Here is a 21,016-nt window from a genome sequence, read left to right as displayed (position 1 = left end):
ATTACAGGACTTGCATAATGTTTGTACCTTATCTTTAATCAAAGTTTATGCTTACCAAGATCCTTTCTGGTTTTTTTTTTTTTGTTTGTTTGTTTTATAGAGTTTCCTTTGACCTTGGGGTATGGATTAGACTAGATATGAGGTACAACCACTCTTTGTTTTCCAGAGAAAATAGCTATCTCACTACATGTGGAAGAAAAGTAAATCACCTCATTGGTAATGCTGTTGGCATTCTAGAATAGATATCCCAGAGTCAATGCCACTGGGATTGAGTGATATCTATTGCATGCTTTTTTTTCTTTTTGCTAACTAGACTTAGGAGACATATATTGCTCTCATTACATACACCTTTAATACTGTGCAGTTCTATTTTGTGCCAGCTTCTGCTGGAGCTCAGGTTTGATTGATACAGATAAGATGGAAAGGGAGCTTTACTTTCCTTGGAAGCACAGTGCATTGATGTGAAAGTAGCAAGATCTATCCATATTAGACATGCATAAGATGATTTAAGCTACTGGTGTGTGTCATATAAAATAGTGCAGGATAAGAGGAGAGAAAGGAATGGATGCATCCCTTTTTCAAAGTTTATTTTTTGTGTGCATATGTATGTATGCATGTGTTTATGTATAAGGTATGCATATGTGTATATATGTGTGGTTATACATGTATAGGCACACATGTGTGTACACATAGTAGGGGCCTGAGGTGATAACTGGTGTCTTTCTCATTCCTCTTCCAATTATTAATTGAAGTACGATCTCTAGCTAAACCAAGAGTTCATCATTCAGTCTATTCTCATTAGTCAGCTTGTCCCATGGATCTGCGTGTCTCCCTCCCATGCAGGATACAGGTAGGATGCTAAACCTATATGGCATTTATGTGTATTCTAAGGAAATTAACTTTGGTCACCAAACTTGCATGGCAAGTGTTGTACATATTGGCCATCTACCAGCCAAAGACTGCTTATTTATTTATTTGTTTGTTTGTTTTGTTTGTTTATTTAATGTCTGCTCTGTTAAGGGATCCTTCTGAGAAAGTAAACTTACAATTTATACTTTAATTACAGGACGGAAGAAGAGATAAAGAAAGGTAGAAATGTTTAAGAAAATAACAAAAACAGTTAAAAAAAACCTTAATGAGAAAGGAATTTGGTTGTTTAAGAAGCTGGGAGGACGTTGTCTCGTGGTCTAGCTAGGATGACGGCATGGAGCACTCTTATTCAGTCACTCTTTAAGACTTATTTAGTGAACAACACTCTAGTTGGTATAGGAGCCAAGTCTTTTAATCACTGGTCCATGATGCCACCATATTAGAATCATTCAATCATCAAGACTTTAGAGATCATCGGGATGAGTCCTGGAACTATACACTCAGGTAGTTCCCGATATAATTCTAATGTCGATCTCATGGCAACATCACCATTAACATTACATTCAGAATACCAAAAATATGTACTTTATAAGTAATAACAGAGAGAGAGAAAAGAGAGAGGAGGGAAAGAAGGGAAGGGAGGTGGAAAGGGATGGAAGGAGGAAGGAGGTAGGGAGGGAGTGAGTGGAGAGAGACTGGAATCTTTACCTAAAACTCAACGAATGAAGATTTTGATAATCTAAAGAGTATGGAAACCTATAAATGTTGCTGAATGAAAGACACATTAGGAGCCTCCATGCCCGTAATCAGTGTTATTGCTAACAGGGGGAGCTGTAGTTGCCACTGTCAAGAAGAGAGTTTAATAAGTGAAAGTCATTGTTTTTTTACTGCCAAGTAGTACTCTAATATGTATATATTCCACACTTTCTTCATCCATTCTTCCACCAAAGGACAACGGCGATGAGCTTGGACTCTACAGCATGGATGGGCTCAATGTGAACTTTGTCGTTTGGTTGTTCACCTTCCTGGACTTAGGGGGAGTTGGGAGGACCTTGGACTTAACATAGTGAAGGGAATCCTGATGGCTCTTTTGGCCTGGAGAGGGAGGGAGTGGAGGTATGGGTGGAAGGGGGGGGAGGGAAGGGGGAGGAAGAGGGGAGGAGATGGAAATTTTTAATAAAAAAAGTGAAAGTCATGAGGATGATCAACTAGATCATGAGGACCCAGATATGAGGCAAGAAATTTCAGCTGTTTTGAATTTCTCTAGAACTGGGTTAGTGTCACAGGGATGAGTAGGCATTTCTATTTGGTGTGGATAAAATGAATAAGAATTATGTTCTAAGAGATGATGATAACAGCAATAATAATAATAAATAGTAACGATGATGATAGTGATGATGACGGTGATGATCCTTGGAATGAATCACTTAAGTGACAAATTTCAGGAATTTATTTATCAAAGCAGTAGGATAGTTAATAAAGCTGAACAGAGCATACCAGAGAGATTTGAGTGGGCTGTACCAAGTCAGGAAGTAACCTACTGTATTCTGCATTGTGAATTTTAAAGTTTTATGATTATTTATGAGGTGGGTATTGGAGAATAAGGTCATAGAGGCCATAGAAAGAGAACACTCTGGGATGGCGTGGCCTTACCTCTGCTGCTACCACCTGGAGCAAGCCCACCTCCTCCTCCATCAGGGGAATCTGGTGACTTGAATTACAGTCACCAGGACCTGTTACACAATGAGTCAAATGTGGAGTTTCTGAAATTGTTCTACACCATATTCATGAGGTTCAAAAGAGCAGAGTACACGAGGAAACTTCAAAGTTATGATGCCAGGATGTATGAAGCTCTAAGGATATTTAAACAGGGGAGTTTGATGAACAGCTTTGCTAAATCTTCAATTTTTTTCAGCCTTGTTTCTTTGCACACTTGATATGCAAACAAAAATTCTATTGGTATCATCAGGATACATAGAAACAAATGATCCTTCTTTGAAGGATGCTCACATTTTTCACCAAATCATTTCGACATACAAGGTGCAATATGGATCTGAGGAAAGAGTTCAGCTTGGGAGGTCAAACCAAAGTCCTTAGCTCATGGTTCTCTGTTGCCAAATAACCAGTGAGCACTTCAATTTTATGTCAGAAAGGTGTCACAACAAAACCATGTGAAGACTGGATATGCTTGCCCAGAAGGTTACAAGAGTCAGAACCTGAAGTTTTAGTAGAGAAAGAAGTGGGAAAGAAATTAATAGAACTGACATCATTTATTAAATAACTAACATCTTTCAAAGGAATTGATCTGAAAATAAATTTTTCTAATGGTACTGGAAACACAAAGAGATTTTTTTTAAAAAAATTTAATAGTACAAATATGTTGTTCTGTGATCTATTTTAAAGTTATATTTTACAGTTGTTTGGTTATTTAGTGTGTGTGTGTGCTGTGTGTGTGTGTGTGTGTGTGTGTCTGTGTGTGTATGGATTTAGACTACCACAGTTGGTTTTCTTCTGCTGCTACTTGGGTCTGAGCGCTTGAACTCAGATAGTCAGGCGTGGACAACAAGCTTCTTTAGCTGCTGATTCACTATTTCCAGGTCTCTATGATAATCTCTTTAGAGAATGTTTCTATGGACATTTTTGTCCTGGTATTAGTAAGCTATAACTCTGAGATATAAAGGTTGCTAGTCATGCAAAGTTGAAAATGATAGTAATTTTAACTATTTATTTTATTTATAGGCTTATTTATTAAAATATGAATATATTAATTTAATTTTTATAAACTAAGAAATATTTTATATGCAATTAGTTTTTCCTCAGTGTGCTACACTAATTTATACTAAGGCATACAAACTATCAGCAGCAGCCTTGATTTCAGCTCTGCAGGCTTACTATTCTTCATTCCCACAGATGTCTGATCAGGGTGTCTGATCAGGGATCACCAAGCTGGGGTGGTCAAATGTGCAGTGTCTGCTGCTATAGCCTCAGAGGAGGCCATCTTTCTGTAGTTTTCAATCAGGGAAGGAAAACCTGTTTGACGCTAGCTCCCAAACCTCATAGCAATCTGTCTGCTGCTTCTGAGAGATCTGTATCCTTCAGCAATTGAGCCTCCCGAGCAGATGCAGCTCAGAGGAGATAATACAATTCATATTCTCCTTTAACGTCCTATTAAATTGCAGTTTCGGCCAAACCAAATTCTTTCCTGTGTTCTGAGCAGCGGCAGATGTTAATTTGTGAAGTGAAGGCCTCATATAAACTACTGACTTATTCATGTCAGGAAGATGTCCCTCTCTACCTCAGAGAGATGTGCTTATATCAAGCAATTACATGCTTTAGGATGTTTAACGGACTCCTTTGAGGCAGACATTTTTGGCTACTAAAATACACCAGATGTTATAGTAAAAGGGATAATGGGTGATCGTGATTTCTGTTTGCATTTAGAATCGAACAAAGGCAAAAATATGAGGGTAAACAAAATTAACAAGAGAGGTGCCTACCAAAATATTAAAAGAAAGTACGTGTGAATTGATGGACATTTATATCGCTTTAGAATTATTTTTCATCCCCTTTAAATCAATTTAGTAAAATTAAAAAAGAAAATAAATTTTTCTAGGTGAAGAGTGGTCTAAATTATAATTGTTTTGCGTTTATGCTATGTGATAGTAACTCTTCCCATGGGGATGTACCCATGTAAAGGAAAAGTAAACCACAACATGTATGCAGAAGGCCCTGTGGCCCTCTGTTAACCTTCTAGCAAACCAATTGCCAACCATTTCCTGCAGATAACTCATGATAGCATCTCTCCCACATCAGCTTCTGAGAGTCATAGATCTATTAGCAGTTGCTAGCTCCTTAGGTGTGTACATACAAAGACACAGGGTGTATTTTCAGAATCCATGTTGAAAAATAGATATTCTTAGGGCTCAGGAGCTTAAAATTGCACATAGGAGGCTTGTGGTTACTACAAATGTGTCATTCTCCAATAAACTAAATCTCTCTTTTGCAGATTTTATCCCCCATTATCCTTACCTAATATTTCTGGGATACTAGGCTTGAATGTATTTCTTTTCTTAAATTAAAATATATGTTCTCATTGAATATTTTCGAGCTGTAGGCCAACTGACAATGTCCTTCTCGTCCAGCTAAATTGCTCCACACTCGTGTTTATGCTTATGCTTGGAGACAAGGAAGCGCTATTGTAGTAGAGGGAGATTTTGGATTCATTGTCAGCTGTCATTAACCAGCTTCCAATGTGGAGACACTCTCCCATCACCAGCCCTTTATTAGAGGCCTTGGCCACTGAGATTTTTGCCTTTCATTTGCTATAGTATCCATGGAAATAGGTCCATTTTTACAGTTCAAGGTCAGAAAATAACTCATTCATCCATGGGAGCAAATATTCATTAATCACTTTCAGGAGATAGAGAGTGTCACAGTCTAAAATGTGTCTCCACCTAGAACACGGTTGATTTGGAAAGAAATCTTACACTTGAAGTAGTCAATGTGAGTTATTAAAAGCTGGAGAATGAACTGATAGCCTTTGTAATTGATAGCCTCCTAAGAAAAAGGAAATGTACAACACATATACGTATACACAGATAAAAGAAAGCCATGGTGTATGGGAGACAGAGATTGAAGTGATGTAGCACTACATGCCAACACATGGCAAGGACGGCCAGAACCATCAGAAGCTGCACAAATCAAGAGGAATTTTTCTCTTGAGCCTTCAGAGATAAAAGGACTGTGCCAACACCATTGACTTTGGATGTCTTGCCACTAGAACCTATGAGAAATAAATTTCTGTTGTTTTAAGCTACTTAGCTTGTGGTAATTTGTCACTGCAACCCTAGGGGACTAATAGCAATACTCATTATGAGCCAAGCGTTTTGTCAGATGTCAGATATGCTGCAGTGACAAAGCTGCCGTTTAATGTGCTCAGGACACTGCTGTTGGACAGTAGTATACTCATTTGTTTGAAAATAAAACAAAATCAGTCTAACATAGTATCTCATACTTATTGAATGGCACTTTGTTATGACTAGGAATATCGCATATATCAATATAACTATACTTGATTTTTATAACAGCAGCGATGAATTATTTCCTTATTCCTTTAAGAAATATAAACTCCAAGGTTAATATAATCATATACCCAATGTGAGCAGTAGATGGAACAAAATCTAGAGTTCAGCTATGAGAACTTTTCATAGATTTCTTTTAGGTCCAGTGCAATCACAAACCCTGCTATGCACAGGACAGAATAGGAAACATGAAAATAGAGAGACTGGGGATGTGATCACAAAGCTGGAGACTGGAGGTGATCTAGCCACACAGCAAGGTTTGCCTGTAGCGGAAGGTGGATGGCCACAGGAGCAGGTACTCCCATGGGGCCTTACGATATATGAACTAGCCCAGTTCCTTTTGATTTTCATCTGCTGATTCATTTACAATGTTTGGCTGTGGAACTTTATGTAAGAGAATCCATTTCTGGTCATTTAAGTCACCGTGCTTGTGCTGGTTTGTCATAGGGACAAATGGGACTAATACATCTCCTAGGTGACAATGTCAGAGAGTTAGGGGAGCCGGGAATTCATCTGGCCCAGCTTTCTGGGTTAACAAGGGAGTTGAGTATAAGTCATTAGAGTTGACTGAGACAGGGCAAATTAGTGCCATGAATGTGGGCTTTAGAGTTAGACTACAATTAAATACTTTAAAAATAGTTGACTCCATTTCTTTGGGCAGATTCCTGAGTCATCCTGCTCCTCATTTCTACAGATGTTAAGGTTAAGGGTTACCTGCAGTGTGATTTAGGAGTAAAACATCCAAAGTGTTCTGTGAAGTATCGCTTATCTACTAGACATTCAGCTTTGGTAGCCACTATTGATATCGAGGCTAGAAGCTAAAAGTTGTCCGGCATGGAATACTCTGTAGAGGTTTCTGGACTGCCTACTTTTGAATTATGCTACCCTGTTTTCATTTCCACCTATATTGATTTCCATTTCTGAAGACGTGTTTGCCTTGTTTCATCAGGATAGCCCTGCCTTTGGGTTCTGGGTACGCCACTCGGGTCCCTCTCTGTCTCATGCCAGTCACTGTCATTTGCTCTCATGCTCCGTTGTCTCCTGACTAACCCTCGTCTCTAAATCTAGGAGTGCCAACACTTATTGTTGTTCAGAATTATGTGTTAGGTGGGTGGCTTCCTGGTGATGTTTGTGAAAGTTGGAGATAGAAGAACCAGAGGTAGACGGCAGGACATTCCTCCTCTCACCCTTGATTCCATTGCTAGAGGCAGGTCTCTTCCACGGTTGCTCACTTCACTATAAACCTTCTTCCTTTCCCCTGAGGCCTCTGGCTGTGGTATGATCCTGCCTAGATAGTTTGCCTTGTATTGTAACCTCTAAATGTTACTGTGTAGTCTCTGCTATGTATTTGCTTTCATGGATATTAACTGTAAGAAGTCAGTATTTCATTATGGTCCATATGTACTGATGATCTTCACCTTCTGTAGGTCTCCACTGTCATTCCTTATCTCTATCCATTACCACTTTCATGTTCTAGATCAGCTATCCTTTACTTCATGCCAAGCTGCAATCCACATTTGATGTTTGCTTGAGCCTGGCCTATTGTACCATGGTTGCTTTCTAGTTTCTGGGAATGACATAATTGCCTACCACATGGCTGAATGAAACCCCATTGTGTATTCATGCCACTCTCTGTTTATCTGTTTATCCAGTGATGGGCATCTAGACAAATTCTAGATCATTTTTAGGTGTTAGTGTGTTGGTAAATATAGCAATCACTACAGTGAGTTGACATAGACTTTTTTGTGTGTATGTGGAAAGAACATACTTTGAGCATATAGAAACTACTTCAAATTTTTGAGGAATTCCCTTGGTGATTTCCACAGTAGTTGGAGTAATTTTTATTTCCTCCCCAGAAGTGAATAAGAAAGAGTTATTTTTTCCCCCAGAACCCTAACCAGAGTTTGTTGATGTCTGTTTTTCGAATACCAGAGTGAAGGGGTCTCAGGGTTCCTTTTGTTTACATTTCCCTGGTGAACTCACGTCTTTGGTATCGTAATCATAGTTTTACCTACTATATCTTAGTTGGTTTTCATGCTATCCTGTATAGTTCTATTTTATGGTGTTAAAGACTCTCTTCTGATCTAGCAGTACTATTTTGAAGTCTCTATCTTCATGGGTAGGGACTTTTCCCTCTTGAGCCTACCTGGAGCTCAGACTCAAACCATGTTTTCATCCTCATGTATTTTGTGTGCCCAGGATGTCCCTTCTACAGGCGCCGTGCTTTTGTATTTTGAATCCATGATCATCAAGGTGTCAGCCTGTGAGTCTGTCGCATTCTCTACCTACCTGCCCTGTTACTGTTGCTCTTATCTTGTTTCACTTACTCCTTTCCAGCAAGAGACAGGTGAGGACCTCCTCCAATGATACATGTCTTTTGCCTGAGTAATAAGGGAAACATCTTTCGGCTACCTTTGGACATTTTGATCACCCACTGTTTACCTTGCAATGGACTCCACAGTAAGTTCTATCCTTTGCTTCTGTTAAGGCCATAACATCCCATGCTTATTTGGACTTCTCCCCCGTATTGGATAGTAAACAATCAGAATCTAGAGCTTTCCCTCCAGATCTCTCTCTCTCTGTGTGTGTAGGAAAATTTCCAATGCCCAAGACACAATGCATCCTACATAAATTAATGCAGTGTAAAGATGAGTGATGATTGAGTTGAGAGGGCCCAAGGGCAGACTTAATTCTGCTTTGAAGTTTCTACTGGAGAATCTAAGTTAAGTCATAAAATCTGAGAGCTATGGAAAATACTAAGGAAATATTGAATATCTGATTGTTGGTTATTTTCTTCTGAATGAAAGTCATCATAATGTGTGACATTCCTGCAAGGATATGTGAATTTTTAGTTTTATTATTTTATTCATGTTTGATGTTTATGGAATATAGATGAGGGCATTATATCTTCTGGAACTGGAGTTACAGACTGCTGTGAACTGTTCTGTGGGTATTGGTTGTTGAATCTGGGGCCTTGGAAAGAAAATCCTGTGTTCATAATTGCAGAGCCATCTCTCCAATCCCTTAAATGGACATTATCAGAATGACAACAGCCAAGATATCTTAGAGATTGTTTGCCCTCTAATGCTGGATATTTGCATAAAAATAATATGTATTTTTCACATCCTGTATACCTTAGATGTTTATATCTTAGAAGACTTCAGACAAAACCAACTAATTTGTCACTGCTCCTTGGGTTACAGGATTATGTAGATGCTCTAAGCTTAGTGGTATAAGATGGAGTTAACAAAACAACCTGATCAACTTTATAATTTATAATCATTTAAGTCGGAAATATTTGAAAACTGAATTCAAATGTGATCAAAGTACATTAATTAAGAATAGCACTAGGAGACAAAAAAGGAACATAGTTACAATTAATAAAATGATAAATGTATGTAGTTCAATATTGAGATGAGGGCAATTTTAGTCAGAAACAGTCTCTCTACCCCCACCTCCCAGACAAAGACGCATCATGTTTTATCTCTATCCTAGTTCCTTTCTCCTGCTGCTCTGGAAAACATTTAATAAATGAGGCCCTTCATGTGTCCAGTACATTGGTCCTGCTGTCTGCCTAGCCACATGTAGGAGGCATGGGGTGTCTCCATCTGTTGTGTCCACACAAAGAATGATGCCTGAAGCAGCTCAGCCAGCTGCCTGGATTCAACACTTCAATCCTGCTCCCAAAGGGGAAGTCGGTGTTTAATGGAAGGCCTATTTCTGAATCTGCTAAACCAGCACCCCACAAGACAGAAAAAAAGTTAATATATAATAAGAAATGAAGACACAGACAATCAAGAAAGATGCAGCCCTGGGTGCATAGAATCAGGGGTTTCTTATATGGGTGTGGAAAGTGGTCCTCTGTTCATGTCATAATGATGTTGTGGCCTTGTTCAACTATGCAATCAATGAGATAGAAGCAAGATTTACAAAAAATATTTCCACATTGCTCCTTGTTAGTAAAAACACTCTTTAGTAGTTTTTCCCCATCTACTTTTGTTGACTGATGTTTCTGTCCTGCCTGGTCCTTCATCTGTTTAGTCCCAAATAAACACACAGAAGCCTCCATTAATTATAACCTGATTGGCCTATTAGCTCAGGCTTCTTATTAACTCTTGTAACTTATTTTATCCCATAATTCCTGTCTGTGTTAGCCACGTGGCTTGGTACCTTTTTCAGTGAGGCAGTCACATCTTGCTTTCTCTATGTCTGGCTTTCTTTGTGTCTGCATGATACTAGAGACTGAGTTTTTTCTCTTCCCAGAATTCTCTTGTTCTCATTGCTCTGCCTATACTTCCTGCCTGGCTACTGGCCAATAAGCATTTTATTAAACAAGTTCAAGAAACAAATCTCTGCAGGGTAAAACCATTGTCCCACAGCACACTTTGGCATGTCCACTTGTGTCATCCTTGTTCAACTAACATTTGAGCAGTCATGTTGGTGAGACACGGATGTAGCTCTGGCATCACTAGGAGACACAACCTCACAGCAAAATCCACGGCCCTCTGGCTCTTACAGTCATTATGTCTGTCTTCTGTAACGTTGCCGCCCGAGCCCTTGGTGAGGAAATGCTCTATAGATGTGCATACTGGTACTGGATTCTACAACTGTGCATGTTTGATTGGTACAGCTGGCAAGATGGCTTTGCAAGTAGAGGTGCTGGCTGCCAAGACTGGTGATCTGAGCATGATTATCAGTATCCATGTGGTGGGAGGAGGGAACCAACTCTTGAATTTGTCCTGTTACCTCTAGAGGAGCACCATGATGTGCGTTCATGTGGATGCATACGAATTAATTAATTGAAAAATACAGTGGGAAAACATCTTATTATTGATCATTTGTTTATAGCACTGTGATCTCATATCTGATGTCTCTATCTGAAAGGAAATGACAAGATAAAGTCACATGATGAAGAATGTTCAACTCTTTTTTTTCTAAATTTTTTACTAAATTATATAATTTTACAAATTGTTGCCTCTTCCTCTCCACCCATTCCATTTCCCTCTCCCCTCCTTCTCCCCTCCCTCTCCAGTCCAAGGGGTAGTCAGGGTTTCCTGCCCTGTGGGAAGTCCAAGTTCCTCCCCCATCCATCCAGGTCTAGGAAGGTGAGGATCCAAACAGACTAGGTTCCCACAAAGCCAATACATACAGTAGAATCAAAACCCAGTGCCATTGTCCTTGGCTTATCAGTCAGCCCTCCTCATCAACCACATTCAGAGAGTCTGGTTTGGAAGAATAGATAAAGAAAGTGTGGAATATATACGCATTAGAGTACTACTCAGCGGTAGAAAACAATGACATCTTGAATTTTGCATGCAAATGGATGGAAATAGAAAACAGCATCCTGAGTGAGGTAACCCAGACCCAAAAAGATGAATATGGTATGTACTCACTCATTAGTGGATTCTAACCATAGAACTGAGCCTATATTTCGTGATACTAAAGAAGCTAGATAGGAAGGTGAACCCAAAGAAAAGCATGTAGTTATCCTCCTGGATATTGGAAGTAGACAAGATTGCCAGGCAAAAATTGAGGTCTTGGGGGTGGGGGTAAGGGGAGATGGATAGAGAGAAGTGAGAAGGGGAGGATGGGGAGAGCTTGGGGGAATGGGACAGTTGGGATGGAGGAAGAGTGGATATGGAATCAGGGAAGTATATATCTTAATTAAGAGAGCCATTGGAAGATAGGCAAGAGTTTGGACTCTAGAGGGGTTCCCAGGTGTCCAAGGAGATGTCCCCAGCTTGCTCCTTGAGCAGCTGAGGAGAGGGGGCATGAACTGGACCTTTACTATAGCCATACTGATGATTATCTTGCATATCACCATAGAGCCTTCATCTGACATTGGATGGAGATAGAGACAGAGACCCACATTGGAGCACTGGACTGAGCTCCCAGATCCAAACGAGGAGCAGAAGGAGGGAGAACATGAGCAAGGAAGTCAGGATGGTGAGGAGTACATCCATTCACTGAGACAATGGGACTGATCTAATGGGAGCTCACCAAGGCCAACTGGACTGGGACTGTTCAACTCTTTTTTTTAACTTTTTTTATATATAGTGATCTCTTATATATTTTATTTATTTGTGTGTATGTTTGCAGTATTTTGTGTATTTGTAGGTTTGTATGTGAGTATGTGTTTCTCTGTGTATATATATTTTTGTGTGTGTATGTATGCAAATGTTTCTGCAATTAAAACTGATACACAAAAGAAACCCTAGGATTTGAGGCTTCTTTTCTTGGTTGAAAATGCATGAGTCTGTACTTGAATATGGTTGTCTAAGTTTGGAGTTTCATGATTTCTTGTATACTACAATAAACATTTCAGTGCTGTTTTTGTTTTTGTTGTTGTTGTTGAAAATCAGTATGAATTATGTGTACCCAAGAAGGAATGCAGAATGTTTTTCTAAATGAAAATAACAATGTAGCTGGAATAAAAACAAAATGGCTGCAGACTGTGAGAACTTGAAAGAATAAGCAGTCATTTATTTCATGTCTGCTTTTCTACTTGTACAGGTTTAATAACTGTGGGCCGGCTTCTACAACACAGAGACAGTGGATGCCTACAGATAAAAAGTCACATTACACCATTTTAAAGAGAAAACAACTCTTTCTAATCTCAAGGCAAAGAGTCCTTGGGGAAAGTTCCAATTTTCCATTGATGCATGAGTGCATCTCTGGACTAATATATCTACTGAATTAATTGGTTATTTTGATATGCCCACCACAGTGCAGGTACAGACTAGGACCAGGAAGGATGGATATCTAGAAATACAGAAACTCTCACTCAAAGCACACACTTCAAGTGAGAAGAAAGATTGGTAGACTGTCTAATATTGTAACATGAAAACAATCGATGCCAACCTCACATATTCTGAAATATAAACTTGTTAGTTCTATCTCAAAATTCTTTTTATTTAAAAAATTATTTTATGTGTATGAGTGCTTGCCTTTTGTATACATATATATATACACACACACACATACATACATATCATATGCATACCTTGTACATGCAGAGATCAGGTGGTCAGGCTGAGGCCTCAAATCTCCTGGAATTGGAGTAAGGATGGCTGTGAAGCAACATGTGAATTCTGGGAAACAAACCCAGGTCCTCTGCACGAACAACAAGTGCCCATAACTTCCGAGGCATCTCTCAGCCTCTCCATTCCTGAATTTGTCTAGGGCAATCAACTCTCACAAAGAAATCATAAAGAGCCTGACACAAAGAATTAAAATATCAGTATAATCCAAGCAACCTTTCCCAGTAGGAAAGCTCAGGAGAAGCCATGCTCCTTAAACTTGCTCATAAGCATGGAATTAGAGGAAGGAGAGTTAGCCCATGACTGCACTTTGAAATAGCTTCTGCCGAAGGAAGCCTCCGTTTCTTACGTCATAGCAGAGAGCAATATTCCTGGAAGAGTAGTTGCTCATTGCTGGGCTGTACTGTGGTGTTTGTGACTGCTTGAGTGTCTGCCGTCTGTTCTTCTCTTGTGAATACCTATACTATTGTGTTTTTAAACATGGAAATTGATTGTGGCTCTCTCCTTAAACCACTTTATACCTTAATTAAATATATTATTTAAAGACTCCAAGTCTATTTTTTCATTAGTTAAATTAAATCAAAATAATATATTTTCATAAGGTTTTGTTAGAATTGCATACAATAATAATATAAGTAGTTTGCAGAATTTCTAACCTATTTAGGATCTTTATTTAAATATTGCTAATTTGCTGAACATATGGTTACTGTTGTCATCTTACATTTATTGCCTGCACTCTCCCCAGATGAATTTTTCTGCTGATTCCACAGGCTTCCTCTCAAATGGCAACTGTAGGTCTCTCTTTCTTATTTCTTTAGAAGATATGAAAGTGTTGTCCCATAAAGTGACTGCATTTTATAGATCTATATAAGTCACAGACAGGCACTTCAGTTCTGGCCTCTGAAATTGCCGGACACTTTTGTCAGCAAAGCACTTGGACAGAATCATCATGCTGATTCTTTCCCCTAAGGAAATGGAAAACAGAGTCCCGAGTCTGTGGAGCGTCCAGGCTAGACAAGAGTGGGGCATCTCAAGGTAATTTGGGAACCATTCATGTTTTTCTAGGCCAGCAAGAACAGATTTTCACACCAAAATATGTGGTCTTTCTGTTCCACAGAAGTCAAACCAAACAAATCTAAAAATACCTGCTCACTCACATAAACAACCAGACAAGCAGTAATAGCCAGGGCCAGCAAGTGTGGAAAGCTGGAATGCTTTAATTAGAGAGAGATAAAATAGATGGTCAATAAAGCAGATGGGCAGGAAGCTTCTGAAAGTTATCTACGCAAACAAGTATTGCAGGGCAGTTGATAGAAAATGCATGCTGTGACCTACAGTCAACGTGAGGGGGAAATTGAGGGAACTCATTTTTTATCAAGAAAACCAATTAAGGAAAACTCCAGGTAGTTTTTTCGAAGAGGCGCTATTATCATTCCAGCATTTGCTTGGTCCCCAGTTCCACGTGAACAGCAAACTATCAGGCCGATGTGATTTAGTCAGGATGGGAAAGATTGTCTGCAAATAATAGCATGGACTGGCTGAGGCAAGGCAGTAAAATGGAAAGCTGAGAAGATTTGGGCGTGAAAATGTTCAGTTTGAGAAATGATAATTTGGTGACATGGAAAGCCCTTTTGTGGTTATAACAAAATACTTTCTACTTCCACTTTGCAGCTCACATTTCATTCCTTAGGTTGAAAAAATTGTGTTTATTTAATGTGCCCTGAAGTACAGACTTTATTTTGAACACACTTTCTCCTTTTTATTTTGCCCCTGTCTTCTGAGATGGAGTTTGACATCTCAGATATACAGACTTCCTTGACGAAGGTTGATGGACTCTTTCCCTGCATCCATGCTGACCTAGGCCCCCATTCTTGTCTACACTGCTGCTTGCCAGGAGGTGAGCACTCACAGCTAAGCCTCTGTCATCTGCAAGTCTTCCCTTGGAGTCAGGTAGAAATTATTGGGATAGAGAAAACGGGAAAGTCAGAAAAGATTCCTTGGCGTATACTACCTGCCAGGTGCCGGATGGTTCCTGAGCCACCAGACGACATCTCTAGGGGCCACACTCCCCTTTAGACAGAATCCAGATGTAGATAGAAGAGCACAGTTAGAGCTTCCTGTGGGGATGTGTCTTCCCAAGTCATGCATTTGAGATTAAGCCAGTGGGTCACTGCTGGGATTTGGAGCCTAGTGAAAAGCAATGAGCTAATAAGGACAGTCCTCATGAATGGATTAATGCCCTGACCAGAGCAGTGGGTTAGTTATCATGAGAGTGCGTTTGCTGGGAGTTCTGTTTTCTTTCCATGATGCCTGTGCATGCCTAAACTTTTACTACATTGTAACACAGCCCAGAAATGCTATGCTATGGTCTTGGATTCTAAGATTATATGACCGTGCAAAACATGTTTCTTTTCTTTACAAAAATTTAAAGTATTCTTAAATAACATCAGAAAACAGATTTAAATATCCCCCCCCCAAACTACACATAGTTTAAAATATAAAATGCACAGGATAGATAGATACTAGAGTAAAACCTCAGATACCAAAGGTTGTTCTCCATTTTCCACGTGTGAAGAAATCCAGAGCTGGCATAAGTTCATGCATCTGATATCAGCCCTGAGAATTCAAATCTCAAAGGCTAGACTATTTTATTTCTACAAGTAAAGACAAGGTTTGGCAGTTATCACTGCTGGAGGACTGTAGGAACATTGCTCTGTATGGAAGCCGCTGTTACATCCAGCTTGAGCATTGGTGCCAAGTATCTTGGATTCACTCTTCTTTTACTATGGGGCCTGGGGTAAAGTAAAATAAGTTTTGTTTTTTAGTAATTTCTCCTTTGTAAGATATGGAAGAAAATAGTACTCAATTTGTACTATTATTACATTAAAAATCGAGACATATCTACAGGCTGGTCATTTGGAAAGTAACTCTGTGAGGAAGGTGAAGGATTACTGAGGGGAATGAGCTCCCTTAAATGGGGTATGAGAGGGTTCTCCTGCAAACTTTCTGCCATATAAGGATTCCCGTCTGAAACCTGAGATGCTGGTACCATGGTCTTGGACTCTAGCCTCTGGAACTATGAGAAATAGTGTTTGCTCTTTAAGGTATCCAGTCAGTGGTACTTTTGCATTCAACCTCAACCAAGCATAGTAAAACCTACTGTGTAGAGCAGCACAAAAGAAATAAGTATACATACTTCATTGCCACCATCAGCATTACCAGTTTTGATTCATAAGGCTGTTAGGAAGGTTGGGTGATGCTGAAAAGGGTGTGAGAAATGCTCTCGTGCAGGATAAGTGGTAATCATAAAGTACGGAGGAAAAATGAAAGTTAATATCACTCTAAAATCCTTATTGAGAGAATTTACAAGAAAGAAGTTACTGTAAATCAAGTAGTAGAGAATTTTCATTTCCATTAAAGCCATGCATGATAAAAGAAACTTTTGTTTTCTTTACCTCGATGAGGGAATTAAAACACAGATAAGTCAGACAAATAGCTTACCTAAAACTACACAGTCCATAAAAGATAGTTTTAAAGCTCCAGCAGATTCTATTTGATTTCACACTGTGCTCTGGAGATAGCAGTATGAGGTATAGTGGGAGTTTCCTTCTTTCTCTAGTTTTATTCAAGATCAAATGGCATAGCATAGCCCAGAAGAACAACTAGAAGGAATACGAGAATGGTGTGCAGTTAGCTGAGGTATACAAGGCAATATATTTATCTTCCGCATTAAAGTACAAAACACATGTCAAAAGTCACCTTCTGAAGTTGTTCTGCTGCTCCGTGTTATGAACCTTCTGGATAAAGTTGAGAACATACTGATGGGGTCAGGGTAATAGTATGCTTCAAAATGAGCAATAGTAAATATGGAAGAAACCCTAAACATTGTACAACATCAATGCCCTGCCTGAGGCAGACAATAGATAGAACCACTAGCTCACAAATTAAAATCAAACTAAAAACTAAACAATTTCCCATATTTGGGTGATACTATTTTTATCTGTCTTCATGTTTATTCCATTGGTATAAGCACTTTCTTTAGTATAAAAGAATATGCTGAAAAAGAGATAATAGAATTTCAAGCATGAAAAGCCATTATGTTCAAATCAATTGCTTTTCTCTTTGAATCATTTAACAACAATTTAAAAAAGTCACAGTGCCATTGTGAAAAGATAAAGAACAGATCGATTAACCCATCAATTCATCTATTTAACCACGAGCCCCACAATATTTATGAGATATCTGTCATATATCAGAAGCGTTTAGGTGCTGCATGACTAAATATCCTTCAAATATTATAGTTTTCTTTTAACAAATTCCCAAGACCAGAAATGTTAGAAAGCAATGGCCACGAAATTTGCTATTATCCACTGATGACAAGAAACAGAGAGTGTAATTACTTTGGTGCATCAGGGAGAATTTAAGGGAGAAAGAGAAGAAAACACTGGGTCTCACAAACAGGTTGAAACTGACCCCGTGGATAGAATGGCAGTGAAGAATATGTATGGATAACACTTGGTGTGAGCCAAACAAAAAGGCTGGACATCTTGATGTTTATAATCATGATGAGTTTATAATCGTGTCAACATGGTTGATTCATAGAGGATGGAGAGAAAGAAACAAAGATGGGCAGGGTCTGTGTCTCAACTCCGTACTCTAATCTTTTGCCATTAAATAGTAAACAGAGTGGGGACTTAAATAGTGGAGGAGGATCTGGAACAGATCTTCCTTGATATTTTGTAGGGTTTGAACTAGATAAACCTTTTACCAGATGAAAACGTTGTGGTGTTGGGAAAAGGGCTCAGTTGGTAAGAGTGCTTGCTGGGGGGGGGGGGGGGGGGGGCGCCGGGACGACCCAAGTTTGGATCTCTAGTAACCACACAAAGTTCAGTATTCCCATGCCTGCCTGTAAGCCCATTGCTGTAGAGGGCAGAGAAAAGAGGGTCACTCTGGCTTGCTGACCAGTCAAGCTAGTCACAGTAGAGGAGTGTAGGGTCGGTGAGAGACCCTGTCTTAACAGAAGACAAGTACAAAAAGTGATAGAGTAGGACACTATGAAACTTATCCTGGGCTTCCCATTTGGCACACGCACACATACAGACACACATGTGCATACGCACACACATACATACACAAAAACACCACACATAACTATTCCACACATAACTATTCCTTTTTCCACACACACACACACACGTCACATCAAAGAAATTTCAAACAGGTTAAAAATATTTTAAACTAAAAATGCCTTTGATGCATCAGATCTACTGAACATTCTACTCAGATGCCATCCGCTATAGGATTATGGCTGACTGGGAGTTGAATCTGATGATCAATATCATAATAGAGTAATAGAATAATACATAGAACATATCACTAGCCCAAGAAAAAAATTAAACTTCAATGTCTTTTGTTTCTTTATACCAAATATACATGATTTTCCCACTGTCATAAAGTGAAATTTTGTTAATTGAACCATTATAAAATGGGGACATCTATAATCAGTTTATAATTAAGTCCTTTTGTAAAAAGAAAGTATTCTCAAATCTGAGTGTCATCCAAAATTGAGTAATACTTGTGGCCCACAGCTCTAGTCTTCCCTCTTCACATTGGGATCAAGGCCAGACAAAAATCCTGCCTGAGTTCAGAGCACTGGAATAAAATACAGTGGAATGGGTTGGACCAAGAGCCATTACTTCTGTTTTTACTTTCCCCAGACAGACAGGACACATGGCCACGCCTGATGTCCATAAGAGACGGATATGTGGGCTACCATGAAAGGAGGGTAAATAAGTGAGAAGAGGTAATTAGAAGCATGTCTGCAGTTTATGACAGTGCACAATTTGCAACCAAATAATTTCTTCTGGTTTTCACGAAGAAGATTCACATGTGTCTTGGTATGCACCTGTTTCCATCCTATTTTCTGTTACTGGCAGAATTCATGCCCACATTCAAACTCATTCCTTTCCTCTATCAGTGATGTATTTCTAACCACTCAAGTTAGTAAGCAAGTTGGGTGAATGCTTGGTTTACTGCTATTCTATTTAGAGGAAAACCTACAATAAAATGAAATGTCATTGTACTTATGCCTTTTTCACAATGTATTTTTATGATAAATGTAGTTTTCGCCTTAATAATAACTTGAAATTTTATGGCAACTAACCAAATTCCTAATAAAGAGGCTGCAAGCTTCAACCTAGAAGGTGACTAGGAACTGTGTTCTTGCAAAAAAAAGCATCAGTACTTTGAAATTCTGACCACACACAATCTCCTCCCTGCTTCTCTCTTGTGCTCAATTATGCAGCATTTTACTCGAGGATTTGCAACCAAAGTGAAAGAGAAAAATACAGCATGGAGAAAAATAAGGTATTTTCTGCCTGAGAGAAACATTGAGCCTATGGATTGGGAATTTTCTAAAGTGAAGTCAGAGGCTGTCGATTGCTACCATGGAGTCCAATCTTCATTTTAGGAAAGAGAAAAACAGAAAGAGGTTATCAATCTTTTCCTTATAGCTGTATTGCTCCAAAGATCTTAGAGATATGGGCTATTACTCCAAAGAAATAGATTACCGTCTGTGCTTTGAAAAAAGCAAAGAACTTCTTTTCCATCAACTTCATAGTAGTTTCTTGCTAGGGGAGGGGTCCAGCCTTGGGGAGTGTTCTTACATGTTGTTGCTTGAGCCCACCCATAGCTCTATTCCATGGTTATGTCAGTCTCTTGCTCATATGTCGTTTTGTGTTATGAACTCAATCTCACTAAACACTGAGTGATGTATGCATGTGTGTATGTATGTGTGTGTGATGTTAATTTCAGGTTTTTCCTGACTTCTGCATATTCACCGATCTTATGAGATGAAACATTTATCATCAATGAGTGTTAGTAAATGAAATCATTCGTCCAGGCTTTGGAATATTTCCTTTATTACAGGACTGCATAAAGCAAATAGTCTCTGCTGGGAAAGAAAGCAGAGTCCTTGGGTCTGCAGTAATATGTTCAGGTGTTGATTAATTCATTTAACTTGTTCAATAGTATTTATCAGCTAACATATGCTGCATCCTATGCTAGCTGAGAAGAAGGGTGAAGGACCTGCTCACTACAGGCCCACATACAATTTATGGTGAAGAAGTACATACCTTTTTTTGTGATAAAACTCTTTAAATTTTTATTTTAATGTATTAATAGTATTCCTAATTTGTGCTGCAAAATGGCTATGAGCCTTTTCGTAAGTTATGTTTTCCTTAACTTAAACATCATTTTAGGAAGGAGTATGATTGGCTTCCATCCTGCACACAATCTTTTTTACTTCATTATCTGATTCTGCTTGGTCATTCAAACCGGAAACCGTACTTGAGTTGTAAACTAGACAGTGAGAAAACACTTGGCTTCTGCTGTATGTTGTTGTTGTTGTTGTTGTTGTTGTTACCCAGTAACTTGAATATTGTTTAATGTGCTGTAAGACATTGTAGAGATTATCTCCAGCTGTTAAAAATGGTAATGTACAAATGTGAATAGACACTTATCTACAACATGGGTAAGTTTGTTTCGCCTATAATAGATGTTTATAAAAAACAGTGAGGGGACAAAAAAAAAAAAAAAAAAAAAAAAAAAAAAAAAAAAAAAAAAAAAAAAAAAAAAAAAAAAAAAAACAATATTAGAAAGTAACACTGACTACAACACCATATCAAGGTCTCTTTCTGTTATTTAACACTTCTGGTCCTCAGGGACTTCTATGTGTGCTGAGGGGTGAAATACAAAGAATAGGGTGTGATTCCCTACAATTTGTGATACTTAAAAGTTCCATTAAATGAGTCAAAATATTTTGAGAAAATAATATATGTCCACCAGAGAAATAATAACAATTGTGTTGATGCTACCATAGTGATAACAGCAGGAACTTAGTTTCATTTAGTTCTTATTGCTTCCTGGATCCCCGAGAAGAGGCGTTTCAAGTTTAGATATCTTGTGTGCTTAACAGGCAAGGTGGACATTATCATCTCTTTCTTACAATTGATACAGCTGAGAGCA

Source organism: Arvicola amphibius, chromosome 5 (assembly GCF_903992535.2).
Source record: "Arvicola amphibius chromosome 5, mArvAmp1.2, whole genome shotgun sequence".
Lineage (NCBI taxonomy): Eukaryota > Metazoa > Chordata > Mammalia > Rodentia > Cricetidae > Arvicola > Arvicola amphibius.
Note: the sequence above shows the minus strand (reverse complement) of the source record.